Consider the following 18,608-nt stretch of genomic DNA (forward strand, 5'->3'; position numbering starts at 1 on the left):
TAATCATTCTGGAGAACAATTTGGAAGTATGCCCAAAGGACTATAAAACTATATATGACTCAGCTGTGCCAATACTGGGTCTGTATCCCAAGGCAATAATAAAGGAGAGAAAAGCACCCACATGTGCAAAAATGTGGCAGCTCTTTTTGTGATGGCAAAGAATTGGAAAATGAGTGGATGCCCATCATTTGGGGAATGGCTGAGTAAGTTTATGGTATATGAAAGTAATGGAATATTATTGTTCTATAAAAAATTAACAAGTTGATTTTAGGAAAGCCTGGAAAGATTTACATGAACTGATGCTAAGCAAAGCAAGCAGAACCAAGGAAACATTGCATACAGCAACAACAAGATTGTGTGATGATCAGTTCTGATAGACTTGGCTCTTCTCAGTAATTCAGTAATATCCAAGGCAATCCCAATAAACTTTGGATGGAAAGTGCCATCCATATTCAGAGAGAGAACTATGAAGACTGAATGCAGATCGAAGAATACTATTTTCCCTTCTCCACGTTCTTCTTTTAGCTTGTGATGTTTCCCTTTTTATTTTTTTCTTCCAACATGAGTCATATGGAAATATGTAAAAAGTGAATGGACATGTATAACTTTTTTTTTGTTGTCTCTAAATTTCTTCCTTTCTCTTTTCTTTTTTTTTCCCTTTAAAAAAAAATTAACTTTATAATTATAACTTTTTTTTTTTTTTTACAGTATATATGCATGGGTAATTTTTTACAACATTATCCCTTGCACTCACTTCTGTTTTGAATTTTCCCCTCCTTCCCTCCACCCCCTCCCCTAGATGGCAGGCATTCCCATACATGTTTAATATGTTATAGTATATCCTAGGTACAATATATATGTGCAGGACCGAATTTTTTGTTGCACAGGAAGAATTGGATTCAAAAGGTAAAAATAACCTGGGAAGAAAAACAAAAGTGCAAACAGTTTACACTCATTTCCCAGTGTTCCTTTTCTGGGTGTAGCTGATTCTGTCTATCATTGATCAATTGGAATTGGATTAGCTCTTCTCTATGTTGAAGATATCCACTTCCATCAGAATACATCCTCATACAGTATTGCTGTTGAAGTATGTAATGAACTCCTGGTTCTGCTCATTTCACTCAGCATCAGTTCATGTAAGTCTCTCCAAGCCTCTCTGTATTCATTCTGCTGGTCATTTCTTACAGAATAATAATATTCCATAACATTCATATACCATAACTTATTTAGCCATTCCCCAACTGCTGGGCATCCACTCAGTTTCCAGTTTCTAGCCACTACAAAAAGGGTTGTCACATGCATTTTGGCACATGTATAACTTAAAAAAAAAAAGTTCATCTGTGTTAGATGCCAAGTACTCAGAAAACTCTAATCTTTAAATAGATGAGAGATATTAGCCTTTATAACATATTTGCCTGAGTTTTCTAAAAGAACTACATCCTTGTATCTATACTTTATTTCCCTAGGGACTGAAATTAACACTAAGTTGCTCAGTATATTAAAATTCTAATAGCTATTTACTCAGACAATCAGACACTATTACCTAATACTTCTTACATTTATAGAGGAACATAGCATTCCTTACCTAGCTATAGGGTGGCTTAACGGATCTCCTCTGAGGTTAATCATTTTCAATAGGGCAACAGGAAGCATCTGTGTACCATACCACAATGTTACTGGCAAAATAGGATGGTGAGTTCTTTTTTATTTGAAGCAGAAACTTCTGTTGAATTGCAAAATAACTTGATTGCTCAAGGTTTTTAAGCTACGAAAAATCAATTTTATGTTTTTTTTAAAATCAAGTTGTTAAGCCAAGAAGCTTATTATTATTATTATTATTATTAAATAGTTATCATGGGTCAGGGACTGTGCTAAGTACTGATTATCCAAAGAAAAGTTTAAAAATAAAATAAATTTTAAAAAGTGCCTACCCTCAAGGAGCTCATATTCTAATGAGGGAGATGACATCCAAACAACTATATAGAGATGATATATTAAGGATTAAATTGGAGATAATCTCAGAAAAAAAGTGCAAACATTAAAGAGAACTAGGAAAGATTTCTTGCAGAAAGTAGGATTTTATTTGAAACTTGAAGGGAGCCAGGAAAACTCAATTCCTGAAATGGGGGATAGCCATGAAAATGCAGAATGTATTACCTTGGAGATAGAGTGTCTTATAAAAGAAACAGTACAGAAGCAAGCATCACTAGCTCCTATAGTACATTTAGTCAGATTAATCATTGGGAATACTCTGAGAGAAATGAAATGACTTGGGGGCAGCTAGGTAGCACAGTGGATAGAACACCAGCCCTGAATTCAGGAGGACCTGAGTTCAAATTTGGATACTTAACACTTCCTTAGCTGTGTGACCCTGGGCAAGTCACTTAACCCCAGCCTCAGAAAGGGGAAAAAAAAAAAAAAAAAAAAGAAATGAAATGACTTGACATATTTGAAATGACATATCATATTTATTTAGTTCTTTCCATGTAGCAATCATTTTGTTTCTCTATGATTTCATCAAAATTGGTGTGGCCATAGCAGCTTTGGGGTACTTTTGTTCTCATGTGATTTATAGTGTCTCCAAAGTTCAGGGGATAATATTTGCCAAATAACAGCTGCCAACTTATCTGGAATGACAAATTCTCTGGTTCATCATGTCCAACATATTAGGAAAAAGGAATATTTGAAGGCATTATCAAATATGATTCAGACTTTCCATGATCAAGACCATATAAAAAAAATATTTTTCTATTATACATAGAAACTGTGCATTCCTTTTTACTCTAAGCAATTGTTTTGTATTCTAGGCCCCAAAAGACTGCTTCTTCCTTTTTCTCCCTAAGTTTCTAATGTTAAACTACATTCAAACCATTAAAAATATATCAGTTTATTCACATATTTGAGTTATCTTTAGAAACATAGTTCATAATAAAAATATACAAAGTGCAATATTTAAAAGTTATTCCTAAATGTATTAATTGTCATATTATATTCAAGGATTATTTCAGTAAACAGAATTTTTATAGATATGCTTCTAATCAGCTTGGTCTTCTTTAGAGAGGATCATAAACAGAAAATTTATGTTCATTTTCTCAAGAGCAACTTTCATTAAATCTAATTAAAAACCAACTCTTAATTAAGCAACAGCAATCACAGAAATTACATTTATATTAAAAAAAAATCTTTAGTATGGTACAAAATCTCAATATATTTTCACATAAAATATGCTGTCTGTATTCACTACAAATATATGCTATCCAATTTCAACTGGGCCCTCACTGCTATACAATTCTTTCATTCACCTCTTAGTGACTATCATATTCCCAGCAGTTCATAGGCTCACAGGATTTAAGAAGTAGAAGGCAATTTAGGGATCATTTGGAAAATTAAGTGATTGGATATCAAAATCTAAGATCCTTTTGCCCTCTAAAAATGAAAGATTTTTTATTTAGTTCTATCCCTAAATTCTAAACCCAGAGGAGTGAGGGATTATCCCAAGATTGCATAGGTAAGTGACTAGCAGAGCAAAGATTCAGATTTAGGTATTCTATTCTAAACCCAGTTCTCTTTCTGCTATATTATATTACAACCTTTTATTCTTTGGTTCTCTCCCCACTCAACAGCAGCAGATAACTTTTTCCTACTTGACTGAGAACAATCACTTAGTTACCATGTTCTAATTGAGACTACTTACTGCTTTATTGAGGTTACTACTGCAAAAGCATCTTAAATTATCTCCCTGCCTTCAATTTCTTGCCTTTTTCCACAATGCTTACAAAATGATTTTCCCAAAGCAAAAGTCTGACCATGTCACTCCCCTGCACAAAGAACCCTTCAGTAACTGTCTAGTGCCTCTAAAATAAAATTCAAAGTTATTGCCAAGGCATTTAAGGCCATCCACAAACAAAATTCAGCTAGCTTTTCCAGATTTATTTCAAATTACTTCCCTTTACCCATGTCAGTGGAACCAGAATAGCAATTGTTCCCCAAATGTGCTTTCTATCTCCAAAGAATTTATGGACCCCCACCCTGGAACATATTCTCTCATCTTTCCTTTCAAGGCTCAGTTCAAGAGTTACCTCTTCTGTATACTCTTCTTTGTTGCTCCCTACTAAAAAGAATTCCTCTTCAAATATAATCAAAGCACATGTATTGGGTGCTTGGAAGTGTGCAAAATGCTTTATAAACATTGTCTCATTTGTTCCTCACAACAGCACCATGAGGTAGGTGTCATTACATTACAGGGAAGGAAATTCAGAGGTTAAGTAATTTCCTCTAATATCACATATCTAAAAATGTCTAAAAAAGGATTCAACCTGAGATCTCCCTTATTCCAAATCCTGTGCACTATCCACTATGCTATGCTTCCTCTTTTGTTATATTTCTTGAGTATTTTACCTGGATCTCTCATTTACCTCCATAATTCTTCACCTTCCATGTGATATTTATCTGTGAACATTTTGTGTCTACCTCAGAAGAAAAAATAATTTTCTTAAGATTGAGCATGGTCACTTTTATCTTTCCATTCTTACTGTTTAGCAGTATTTAACACTCCAACCCTCTTAATGTTTACCGTATTCAAATTCTCTGAATTCCTATTTACCATTGCTACAACAGAGAGCAGCAAGAAAGGCACAGTGAATAAAGGGCCACCAGCTCCAAGCCAGGAAAATGTAGATTCAAGTCCTGCCAAAGGCACAACAACTGGAAGACCAGACCAAGTCAGATTTTGGGGGCTGTGGGCAGTTTTCTAAGACTATAGGTTGCAGAGAAGATGTTGACTTGCATTGGTGGATGATATATATATATATATATATATATATATATATATATATATATATATATTCCATCTAGAAGTTTCCCATACTAATGAAATCACAGAGTTAGTATTAAGTGCCTACTACTGTTAAGCACAATACTAACAGAAAAAAGAAAGACCATCCCTACTTTTGAGGAGCTTACAATCTAATTAGATTGAAGGACAAAACATAAAAAGATGAAAAGGTATATATTTGTGTGTATGGAGCCCCAGAGAAGGCATGTGCATAGGTGGGATGGTGAAGAATTTAGTCAGAGAAGTCTCTGATAAGACTGGAGATAACAGGCTGGAAATAAAGAAAAGTCTGTGCTAGATTCTCTACTTAAATGGAAATTTGGAGTTCATTGCTCCACCCTCCAAGGCATTGAGTAGTAACCAGGTGGAGTCTAGAGGCTTAAGAATCTAGATCTCCACCCCCTCCCCACCCCCAAGGCAATTATAGCTAAGTGACTTACCCAGGGTCACACAACTAATAAGTGTTAAGTGTCTCCAGTCCTTTGTGAACTCAGGTCCTCCAGACTTCGTGGCCAGTACTCTATCTAGCTGGCTTAACTACCAAGAACCTTCAAGATAACATTATCCCTACAATGACCTTCCTAGAACAATACGGTATGTATGGATGTAGTTTTGTTTCTACCCAGGCTATCAGACAGACTGGTGGGATAAAGAAAAATAAGTTTAGGACAAGGGTGGCAGATAGAGATGAAGATATAACCAAAGATAGAACATTAAAACTCATAGAGAAGGTTTTGAGTGATGATGAAATCTAAGATCTGACCATTAATATAAGTGTTTGAGATGAAATGAACGTTCAAGATATGTAGTTGTCATTGAAAGGCCAAAGATACTTCAGGGGATTTTCACTATTCTCCCCAAATATAAGGGTGCAAAGTTTAAGCTAGGTTTTTAATTTCTTAGATAAAGGAGACTTGAAGGCTGATAAGTGGCTGCAATCAAATTTGGACAGGATGGTATAAATAAGTTGGATAAATACCAGAGGAAGAGAAATAACTAAGTGATAGTACTAAAAGGAAGATTTGGAAATGGCACTGAGGAACAAGAAATATGCATTCTACTTGAGAATTTTAATCAACCAAGATTTCAGGGGACTAATGATGACATTCATTTTGCCATTTTTTTTGTTTGGTTATGAATATTTGCGATGGTTTAGATTTTCTTTTGCTAATTCAGAGGAGGTAAAGAAAATGCTACTTTATTGAAAAAAAAAAATCAGAGAGAGAGAGAGAGCATTTCCTCCTCTTCCTGGACAGATAGATGTGAGCTTTAAAAGATCACCCAGTATTGCTGAGGATATTGCTGAGCATAACCAAACACATTTTTTATCTTCAGTGTGATCAAGTTTCTTAGAATTCAAAAAGAATCACGGAATCTCCAAGTTAGAAGGGATTCCAGAGATCATCTAATCTAACCTGTACACAAACAAGAATCTCTTCTAAAACACATATGACAAATGATCATCCAGTCTCCTGAAAGAGTTCTAATGAGGGGGAACCTTGAGTTGTGAAGCACACTATTCTACTTTTGGATGACTGATTGTTAGAAGTCTTTCTTTATTCAAGTTTAAACTTGCCCCATTGAAACTTCTATCCTTTGCAGTATACTAGTTTTGTGCTCTAAGGCTCAAGTAGGACAAGTCTAAACAATCTCTCTTCCTTCTTGTCTACTAGGCTAAATGTCCTCAGTTTTTGTAACTAAGCTTCTTATGGCATAATCTCAAGGCATTTCCCTATCTAGAGAGCATTCTAAAATTCCATGCCCAGAACTGACTACAATACCCAATATGTGCCCTGATAAGAGAAGATTACAGGGAATGGTGCTTCCCATGTAACCTACATTGGGCCACTTCTACTGTAATGTGAAATTACAATAATTTTATTGATAAATTGAGTTTGTGGTCCACTAAAACCCTAAGGTCTTTTTTAGATAAATCTGTCTAGCCACACAATCTTCATCTTAGATTTATACAGTTATTAATATGATTTTAATCCAAGTATAAAAATTTACTTTTATTCTTACCAGATATTATCTTAAGTCAGGTAAAATTTTGATCTATCAATATCATTCAAAGATCCCAATTCTATTTTTTTTATTTAAATTTTTTTAAAATTAATTTTATAATAATATTTTTTGACAGTACATATGCATGAGTAATTTTTTTTACAACATTATCCCTTGTACTCACTTCTGTTCCGACCAATTCTATTTTCTAAAGTTTTTGCTATTCTATTCTTTTTGTATAAACTGTGCTTTTTTTCAGAGCAAAGTAAGTCTCATTTTACCAAGTTTCGGTGATACCTGTGGGGTAAAATTCGCTTAGGATCTTTAAATTCACCTAGTCTCTTAACAGTACTTTCTTGCTTGTAACTTTTATTCCTTTAAGTGGTCAACTTAAAAAAAAAAAAAAAAGTTGTCTACAATTATCTCCATTTCCTCTCTTCTCAATCACTTATCAACTTTTATAGTTTAGTTTCTGATCACAAAAACTATCCTTTCCAATGTCTTAATTACCAAATCTTTTTTCAGTCCTCTTTTTTTTTTTTTTTTAATTCTTTGCAACATTTGGCATGGTGAACTATTCTCTCGCTTGGAAACTCTTTCCATTTTTGTTTGTTTTTGGTGACAATGCTTTCACAATTTTCTTCCTTCCTGCTCACCTTTTACTTATCTAGCCTCTCCTCAATCTCTTTTGCTAGATTATTATCCATTACCTCTGTCCTGTACCTTTACTTTGTCTTTGCAATCTCTCAGTGATTACATAAACTTCCATATCAACTACAGACATATTACTCCTAGACAAATACCCATATAAATCCTAGCCTTAGTGTCTCTTCTGAATTCCAGTCCTGCATCACCAGTAGGTTATTATATATTTCCAACTGCATAGCTTATAAAGATAATGCACATAGTGTATATGTGTGTCCTGTTTAAGCTGGGTATCTGAGGAACACGGTCCTAAAAAAGGTCCTAGATATGAAAAGGTCTGTATGTAATGGTAACTATATGCTCTGCAATGAGACCATAAATGCTTTGAAGTAAAATAAAATATTCTGTTCTTTTTGTATTTCCCAGCAAACAGAAAATATTTTATACATATTTAACCCAAGATCAAATGGAAAAAGGTACAAAGTTTCTACTATCAAATGAGATAATAAATGTAAATACTCTGCACACCTTAAAACAATAAACGTTAGCTATTATTACTATTGTCATTATCTTGAGTTGTTGACCTTTGAGACAGCTTCAGATAGTCTTTGTTCCATGGTAACAGGTAAACAAAATCATACTTCCTTTTGTCTCTGTGAAACTCAAAAGAGACATTGCAGGATTTGGTGAATGCCTGTTCACCTGATTCTTATTCTCATTTTCATATACTTCAGTCATGTTTTCTCAGTTTACCATCCTGAACTCAACCTGACTTCAACCTGTTCTCACAGAGAGTGCCTCCATTTACTTCACCTTTCCCTTCTCCATTCAGGCTTTCTTTAGTATTGTTATCTCTCTTTTGAAGTGTGGTGATCAGAACTACACATGATATTCTAAGTACTGATAATATTTTGTATTTTATGAATCTGTTATTTTGGAGAAAGGTATTTGGAATATCAGTATTTCGTTATGATATGGTGGCACATCACTGTAAGCTTAGGCTGGAGGATCTCACCTGAGCTAAATTCAGCATTAATAAGGTGATTTATAGGAAAGGGTAGAAATAATATGGAGAGGTATCAGCTCATAGAGAGGACTGGGTCCCTGAGTGGCCCAGGGACTGTGCTAAATAATTATAGGAATGATCTAATCTTTAAACAATTAAAATTATCTGAAAATGAAATATTTTTATTTATTCAAGGATACTATCAGCTTTAATCTACATAATTTTATTTAAATAATTTAATAATAGTTTAAGAAATAGCAATGATAACTTAATGATTATTCTTCAAATACTCTCTATGGGTTTTTTAATGATTTTGTTCTCTTTTGATTCTCCTCCTCCTTTCTCCTCTTAGTCTCTTTTTCTGATCTTCATTCAAATCATACATACTAATTACAGGTGTCCCTCAAAGCTATTTCTAGGCCCTCTCCTCAGTTCTCTTATACTCAATTATTTGGTGATATCATTAGCTAACATGGATTCAATTATCTCTATAGAAATGATTCCCAGATCTATTGATCCAACTCTAGACTTTCTCTTTAGTTTATCTAATCCTTCATCATCAGCTGGCTACTGGGCACCTCAAATTCACTCTGTCTAAAATAGAATTCAACTTTCTCCCCCAAACCACTGCTCATCTGAACTTACCTATTACTGTCAAAGGCACAATCATCTTTCTAGTCACCCAAGTATATAACTTTGGTGTCTTCCCTGATTCCTCTCTGGGACAGCCTATATGTCTAATCAGTTGCTGAATCTGTGATTTTCCTTGACAACATCTCTTATAGATCGCCATCACCTTAATTCAATTCCTCATTAATGTCTGGATTATTGCAACAGTATTCTATCTGGCCTCATCTCCTCAAGTCTCTGCCCATTCAGGGAATTTCACAATCCAACTATTTTTTATCTGAAAAATAGTATTTTACTTGTTACCAATAATTAATTTCACAGGACCTTTTCTTTTTCATTGAAATAAGATTAACTGATAATTTCCATTACACCCTTATTTTTATTTGCTGTTGAATGACCTGCCCTCTAATTTTAATTATTTTAGCCTTTGTAAAAATTGACAGCTTTCTATAGCATCCTAGTTTGAATACTGTCCCAAAGTTTTCAAGAGTAGTACTTACCTCACAGGGTTGTGAGAATTCAATGAGATGATTTATGAAAAATGTTTTGTCAAACTTATTGTACCATATAAATGTCAATTATTTTATTATTATAACCTATGTCCTTAAAAAAAAGTTTGATTCATAGATTGTATTAAAGTAAAATGGGCGATTGTGAATGTTCCACATGAAGAGTATACTTTTAGAAACACTTGAACAGTGTATATGCTGGTGAGTCTGTTGCAGAAATGATGCCGAAGTTTTCAAAAGCATGTACATTGTTTCATATTGTTTATCATATGTATAAAGAGAATGTATTGTGACTCCTTTATGCCAACCAAATAATTCAATTCCATAAGCATTTTTAATGCCCTTGATGTGTTCAAAGTTTTGTGCTAGACAAAGACAAAACCTACTGCACATTTCTTTAAGGAGAATACTTTCTAGTGAAGAAATGCAGTTTATACACAGATAAGTGAATAAACGGTAATTTGATGAATGTTACAGTATCAACAACAATCACAGGTGGTTTCTTTTAGGAAGAACTTGAACCAAACCTTGAAGATAAGAATTATGAGAGATCAAGATAGATTATATTTTAGTCCTGGGGAAAATATATGCAACATTTATACAAACAGAAGATGGAATATCAAGTTTTAGAACGAATTAGCAGCCCAATTTGGCCAGAACAGAAAGTGTATGAAGGAAAATATTATGAAATGTTACTTCATATTTGTCTTTATATCACTAGCATGTAGCACAGTAGCTGGTCATGGAAAAGATCTTAATGCTTGATTGAAATGGGACTGGAAAGGTGAGGGTTTTAATGACAGGGTAATTGTTTTTTAATCTAAAAGCTATAAGTAGTCACTCAAGAGTATTTGGGGAACAGGTGGGGAGTAGAAGAGGGAAGGTCACAGTCACACCTATGGCTAAGAAAGATCATTTTAGCAGCTCTCTGAAGAATAGACAAGGGAGGGAAAAAACTATAAGGGAGAGCAGCCGGTTCTATTACCATAGTTTAAGTGACAAGTGAGGAGAATCTAAGCTAGGGAGGTAGCTCTGTGAGAGGAGAGAAATAAATAACTATAACAAATGTTGCATATGGTTAAAATATGGCAACTATTTTGAAGAAGAGAGAAGTTAAGAATGACCCCATAGAAACTTGGGTTAAGGGCATCAATATTCTAACAGAAACAAGATAGTAGGGAGGAGTAATGAGTTTAGGGAAAAAAATAAATTGCATTTTGGATGTGTTAAGAGATGCAGATGGAATATATAAGTAAGCATGTCCAGCAAGCAATAAGTAATGAAGAACAGAATTTAGGGAAGATTTTATAGTTGGATCTATAGAGCTGGGGATAGCTAAGCTTGGGGGTAGGAAGACTCATCTTGTTGAGTTCAAATGTAATCCCAGACAGCTGGGGAAAATCAGTCAGAGAAGGGATGAGACTCTGATATAGTATGACCCTGAGAATGTACCCTAGTAGTGGCATCCTTGCATGCCTATGGCATCATGCCATAGCAGAAAGTCTAAACAGAAACCTAGCTAATGGTTGCTATGCAGTAGAAGCTTATGCCTCTCCCTTACCCATATCTAAAAACGTCAAAGTCCCTTTTGCCCTGTTGTAGATCCAATTCTGTGAAATCCTACTCATTTTGTAAGGCCTAGCTCAAATGAAGTCACCTTTCTACATTCTGCCTCATGGTCTCCATCAAATCAAAAGTGATGTCAATTTGCTATGAATTCTTATGGTAACTTAGACTTTTTTTTCCTGTTATTCTTTATCTGACTCAGTCCTCCTTTCTACCTTTCCCCCATCATTGTTCCTTAAAAACTATGTCATTCACTTTTCCCTCTCCAACTCCTTAGCAAATATTTTTTATATTTGCTCATATTTATATTATAATATATTAACATATAATATATTTAATAAATTAATAATATTATAATAAACATATGGCTTATCTTGTTGTTTTAACGTGGAACTAAGGACACAGATGGATTTGTTAAAATTTCTTACCCCAGGAAAAAGACTAAGAGAAGGGGAAGTTGAGATAAGTGGCATTCAGATTATGGAAGTGTTTATAAAAACCAAAGACAAATGTTTGTTTTACCTTAAACACTTCTATTTTGGAAATGTTTGTTGGTAGTGTTTCTATCTAAAACAAAGATTTTATTTACCGAAAAAATAGTTGGAAGATTCTGGATGAAAGAAATAGACCCTATAGAGTGGTAGATGATTTACAGTAGGTGAATTGACTGAAAGGGGAAATGTAAATTAATTTCAAGTAGATTGTGGCTTAAATAAGCTTCTGATGATAACCTAGGAAGGAATCCAACCAATATTTATAACATTGTTTCTAAAGGAAAATGTATTCCAAGTCCCCCTCAAATTCTCTTACTTTCTAGTTTTTACTATTAGTATTGAGTTTCAGCATTCTTCCAAGTCCCCAGACTCACAACCTTTTGTTCTTCACTACCTCTTATCCACCATATCCAATCTATTGGCAAGGCCTGTCAATTTCACCTTTTAACATTTCTCTCAATATGTTTTCTTCTCCTCATTCTGATCCTGTCTGCTACAATATATTCTTCTGATTCAATTTATTCTCTACTCCTCATCTGTGCCTCCTGGATTCCTTAAAGTCTCAGCTTAAATCCCACCTTCTACAGGAATCTTCTTTAGTTCCCTCTGTTGATTATTTTCTATTTATCCTGTATAGAGCTCTTTTGTATGTTGTTTTCCCCATTAGATTTTGAGTTCCTAAAGGATAGGGACTGTATTTTTCCTTTCTTTGTATCCCCAGTGATAATCACAGTTCCTGGCACATAGTTAGTACTTCATAAATGTTTATTGACTATTGATTGACAAATAATTCATTAACAAACTTTAATAAGGTAACCCATTTATAAATTCAGTACTTCCCTATATCTGTAACATCCTTGATATATAGTTACTATAGACTTCCAAACAATTTTGAGAATGGAAAAATTAACATCTCAATCAACATAGAAGTACTTTTTTTTTCTAAAGGAATAAAGGAAATGATATCAAACAATTCATACATTTACTGACTCAATTTTTAAAGATGTTTGATGTTGAGTTTACTAAAGCATGAAGGGGACAAGATCTGTATCGATAGAGGAAGCACCCACAGTAATGAAATCATGGAACCATGAAGTTTATTATAAGAAAACCCATCAAATATATAAAATTAAAAAAAAAAACTGGTACAATATGAAGTCAGATAATTAAAAGCCAATAATTGGAAAAGCAAAAATTTTAACAATAGTGGTGTTATACCTTAAGTATATGAAAATTAGGAAATTTTATTTTGACTGTTGTAACTTTAACCGCCCTAACTTTTAATGTCATATTTTTAATGGTTTATATGTAACTTAACATAAGGGTCTTTTAAATTTTATTTGTAAAAAAAAAAAAAGGGCAAGATTAAAAGAGAATGATGTAGAAAGAAGGAAACGATATTTGAATACTACCTTTTTAATCTGAAAAGCTAAGGTGCTTAATCTAGTCTTACCTTTCATTATCTCAGTTAGACTAGTTCTCAGTATATTTCATAGAAATGGGATTCCTTGTTGCCTTCATGCCTTTATAACATATCCTCCTCTCTTAATAATTCACTTCCTAACAACATGGTCCTATGGTCCACAATCTGCCTTGTCTTTCATGAAGCCTCCTGGTCCATGATAACATTTTTCTTATTTTGAATTGTTCTCTGGTTGTTTTATGAATGCACATGAGAAGAACTTCTGATATTTTGGGAAGAGAAATGAATCTCAAGATAGACCTGGGCTTGTCAGCTCTAAATGGCTTAGGGCAAGACTCTGGACCTCAGCCTGGATTAGATGTCAATCACTTTTTAAACCCTAAAGTGATATAAATACAGGTGGGCTATTAGGAATTACTCTTTGATTTAAAAGTTACTTACCTTTGAGCTCTAAATACTACAATGTTATCATGTTATCTTTTGCTTTTTTTCAGTTCCCAAATAGATGAATATTATCAACACAAAAATATTTAATAAATCCTTATGGAATGAATGAATGTCTAGAAATTTAAAAGGACATTGTGACTATCTTTGCTGTATGGCATAATGAAAATTAAACTTTCTAATAATTTGTCTAACTATTTCTAAAAATTTGATACCAGGGGCAGCTAGGTGGCACAGTGGATAGAGCACCAGCCCTGAAGTCAGGAGGACCTGAGTTCAAATTTGGTTTCAGACACTTAACACTTCCTAGTTGTGTGACCCTGGGTAAGTCACTTAATCCCAATTGTCTCAGCAAAAAAATAAAATAAAACAAATTGGCACCACATATCAGTATATTTAAATCTTTAAAAATTTAAAAACTTTAAAAAAGTTATTTGGTAGAGATCATCCTGGGTCTTAAAGTTTTATTAATCATTGCATAAAAAGTCTGGACTAAATTCCTAGTCTAATAACTCATCATGATATAGAGATGACCCTAGGTTCTCCAGGCCTATGCTAATGGAACATAAGCTGACTATAAGATGAACATAAGAGACCACTCTGGAAAGGTTTTGAATATAGATTTAGCAATAGTCAGAGATCTAACTAAATTTCGAACGATTCATTATCAGAAGGGTTATATCAAATGATAAGATTATTTTTTTAACCACAGCAACTGAAACTGTTTACTAAGACATAAGACTAAGTTTACTAAGACTAAGGGTGCAATTTCCATTTTCCACTCATCTAAAAAAGTGATTGTTACCAGCAGCCTCAATAAATGTTGGTGGCTCCTCACTACCTCCTCAGTCAGACATAAAGTCTTGTATTTAGCATGGAGAGGTCTTCAAAACTAGGCTTCATCTTAAAAATCACTATATTATTTCATAATCCTAAATAACTTTTTAATTATATAAGCTGAATTAAAAACAATCTATTTTCATGCTATAGAATACAAGTTAATCATTGCAGAAATCACAAAGGAATTCTATTTTCCTAACTAAAGAGCACTAGAATTGGTTAAAATTTTGAATCTCTCTCTAAGATTAGAAATTTGCCACAATGGATGCTAAGCACCAGATTTCACAGAGGTGTCACGGGTTAAACTTGGTTGGCCTCAATGGGATTGTTACTAACTGCCCAAATCCCACTTGTGGAACACAGTTGCATTATTATTCTATCATACTTTGGGAAACTTATGACATAAAGCCTTGGTATGCTTTCCTGGATAGCAGGAACAGAGCATAGCAATAAAGAAAAAAGTTCCTGGACTAAAGAGAATCAACCAAGCTACAGAAAACTCTTTGGCAAGCTTGCTGGAGTTGTACCTATAAGGTTGTTCCCCAAGCTATGTCACATCCTATAGTATTCCATAGTGCTAAGGTGAAGATAAAGGGCAAAGACTGACCTACAAATGAAGTGGTTGGAACAGTACTTTTTTTTAGTTTCTCTGAGACTTCAAATTCAATGGCATTCATTTTAGCCCTTTTGGTTTCAGTTGTTTAGCTAAGTTGACTGGTGTCTGGTATAAATGTGGTCACAGTCATAGTAGAGATCCCTAGAAAGGTTTATAAAAAAGAAAACTATCTAGCCCATAACCAGAAATTGTGTCCTTTCCTTAGTCCAGTAGATCTCATACTTTTTTTTTCTTCTTTCTTTCATCTTTTTTTTTGCTGAGGCAATTGGGGCTATGTGACTTGCCCAAGGTCACACAGCTAGGAAGTGTTAAGTGTCTGAGAAGAGATTCGAACTCATGTCCTTCTGACTTTAGGGCTGTGCCATCTATCTGCCCCAATTTCATACTTTCTTAAAGATGATGGAGGGCCCCACAATGAACTTTTGTTTATGTGAGTTATATCTTTTGTTAATTATAGTATTAGAAATTAAGTGTCTTATAATGAAAATAGCTTCTTAACCCTTCTTAAAGTGTTCTAGTTTCCTGGGTCATGCTCTGAGAACTACTGCCTTACACATATATCTTACAAATTTGGATCTCTACGACTACAAAGGGAACTGAAATAAATGTGTGAAGTTTAATGAAAAAGTCTGTCACCACTACTAGACAAACTCAAAAGTACGTATCCTTCCTGATTGTGAATCAGTATTGTCATATACAAAACACTACATGTTATCTTTCAGTGATTTCTCTTCTAGAATTCAAACATTTATTAAATAAACACTTTATATATTGGGGAGTGCTTGTGCTAAGGAGCTATAAAGATGCTATTTACACTCTCTAAGGAGTATACAGTTTGATAGAGGAGAATATAATGCTTCTTCAATTGAAGTGGAATTCCAAAAAAGTGGGGTGGGGAGAAAAAAAGAACTCTTATGTCTAACTTCTTTGTTTATCTTACTGGAATTTTGCTTTTAAAACTATATGCTTATTATGCTTTTAAAAAAAAATTTAAGTAGAGGTCCATCAGCTTATTTCAGCAAATAGGCATTTGTTTATTAAACACTCACTACTGTTTAAGCTCTGTGCTATATAGCTTGTAGTGACAAATAAAACACAAAGTCACATCTGTGGTTTTTCTAATGATAAAATGGACAGGTTAATCTGTATTTTACTTTATTCTTACCAAATCAAAATAAGGAATATTACTGAAAAGCTCAATCTTAGGTGATGAAGTTCATGTATATATTACATAATATATAACACTATATGTAGCTCACTCCTTCTCTCCCTCTCTATGTTAATTGATATTTTTTTAGAGTTTAGCTTATAGTTACAGATAAACAAACTTTTTTGTAGATTTGGAAAACAAACATTATGAGTGAAGTCATCTGGAAATACTTTATATTCTATATTAGACTAAGTGAAACTTAAGTTGAATAAAACTATATACTGGGCCACCTCAAAATCACCACTCCACAAAAAAACATTAATTTTACTTTTAAATTTTCTTCGCATTATCCCAACTGTATTAAATAACTTTAATATATGCTTTAATTGACATTTATCTCCATAAGCTAAAAAAAGAAGATTGTAGTTTTCTATGTGCACATTCCTTTTATACAAAACAAAAAAGGTCTATGCGCAATTGCTCACCTCTGTAGAAGAATTCTGCTGGAAAATTACTGCTTGTAATCATGAGTGTTCAAACTCTTGGTCTTTCACCTCTAGATACTTTTTATCATGGAGGTACTTTTGATCCAACTTAATCAAAGAAGCTTTCCTCTTTAAAAAATTAAAATTAATTAACCACCTCTACTTGCAATAGACAAATGCTATTATTTATAAAAGACAGCATTTATGCAACCAAAAAAAAAGTTGTTTTTCTGGCTCTTTCCTCTGTGACATAAGTATATTTATAGTTACTAGAAGCAAAAAGAGCCCAATCATTTGGAACCTAAAAAAATATTTTCCAGTGGACAAGGTTTGCAACAACTTTTCCATTATTAAAAAAATAAAACAAACAAATAATCAAACAACCCACCTGCTATTTTGAAACTAAGTCCAAGTCTCCCTTCCCCTTCATGGTCAGAGAACACTTCAGATTGAGGATATCGTTCTAGAAAATGTAATTAGTTATACTTACTTAGATGAGGGAAGAGTTCCTAAGACTACCTCTTTTTGCATAGGAAGACTTGGAGGGTGGGGGTAGGGAGGCAAACAAAAGGGCAGAAAAAAAAAGGAACCACAGAGTTTCCTCCCGGACAGTTAAAAGTTTTATTTATACTGCCAGGAGAAAAAAGAAGCTGGGAGCATCTATCCCTTTACCTTGGTCACACAGGAATTTGTTTTGAGGGTATGGAGGAAAAGAGGCTGAAAAGGGAAGATGAAGATGGGGGGAGGGGGAATAAGCATAAAGATGAGGAAATATGACAAGGATAAGTTGAGCATAGGGATGCGGAACATAAAAGATAATGATGAAAAGAAAGGATGGGCATAAGGACAGCAGAGATGAGAATGAAGGAGGATGAGGATGAGTATAAGGATGAAAAGGGAGGATGAGCATAAAATGATGAATAGAAAGTATAAGAATGAGGAGAGAGGATGAGAATGGGAGCATAAACAAGCCCAAGGAGAGAAGATTAGAATGAAGGAGGAGGATGAAGTGTAAGAATGAGGAACATAAAGGATAAGGAGAGAGGATAAGGATGACAAGGGAGGCTGAGCATAAGGAAGAGAGAAGATGAGAATGACAAGGGAGCATAAACATAAGGGCGAGGAAAGACGAGAATGAAGTAGGATGAGGATGAGTAAAAGGATGAAGAGGAAGCAAAAACGATGAACAGGAGGAGGAGGATGAAGAGGGGGAATGAGCATAACCATGAGAAGAAGGAGGATGAGGATGAGTATAAAGAAGAAGGGGGAGAATGATTATAAGAACCAGAAGAGAGGATGAGAATGACAAGGAAGCATGAGCATAAAGATGAGGACAGAGGATGAGGATGAAGGATGAGAATGAAGAGGAAACATAAGGATGAAGAGAGAGGTTTAAAATGACAAGAGAACAAAAGCATAAGGATGAGAAAATTGGATGATGAGGAGGAGGAGGAAGGATGAGGAAGAGAAGTAAAATCAGAATGAAGAGAGAATGATCATGAGGAGAGAGGAGAAGGATGAAGAGGGAGGAAGGAAGGGATAATAAAAGTGGCTAGTGGAAGTAGGAATAAAACAACTAGCCACAAGCCCTTGAAGTTGGACCTGTAAAGAAGTAGGGAGGAGAAAAAAATCATTACCTTAAAAAAAAATTAAAATCACTCCTGAAGAGGGGATCAGGATAGAAAGGGGGTGAGAGAGAAACACCTGTTTCTTGCAACAACAACAAAAAAAAAAGTCATTGGAGCAGGAGAGCAGAGAGCCCTTGCCCCGGCGGCCCCGCCGGCCGTGCAGGCGGCCGCCGCCCCCGCCCCGCCGGGCACTCGTCCTCGGGCTCGGGGGTCGCGGGCTGCTGCCCCCGTCCTGTCCCCGGGCAGCGGCGCCGTGCCCTCTCTGCCCCTGCCCCCCTCGCTAGCTCCAAGATGGTAGGAAAGTTGTCGTTTCGCAGGGCCGAGGAGCGGCTGT

General features: G+C 34.7%; 1 long non-coding RNA gene across 2 annotated transcripts in view; it reads right to left on the reverse strand.

The window, feature by feature from the left end:
* Positions 1-18,449, reverse strand: part of LOC141560553 (uncharacterized) — a 49,482-nt gene extending 31,033 nt beyond the window's left edge. For both annotated transcript variants that reach the window (XR_012487744.1, XR_012487743.1), the window contains exon 1: positions 17,035-18,449. This is a non-coding gene — a long non-coding RNA (uncharacterized LOC141560553). The remainder of the gene's footprint in view (positions 1-17,034) is intronic.
* Positions 18,450-18,608: the final 159 nt, after the last annotated feature.

Source organism: Sminthopsis crassicaudata, chromosome 3, assembly GCF_048593235.1.
Source record: "Sminthopsis crassicaudata isolate SCR6 chromosome 3, ASM4859323v1, whole genome shotgun sequence".
Classification (NCBI taxonomy): domain Eukaryota; kingdom Metazoa; phylum Chordata; class Mammalia; order Dasyuromorphia; family Dasyuridae; genus Sminthopsis; species Sminthopsis crassicaudata.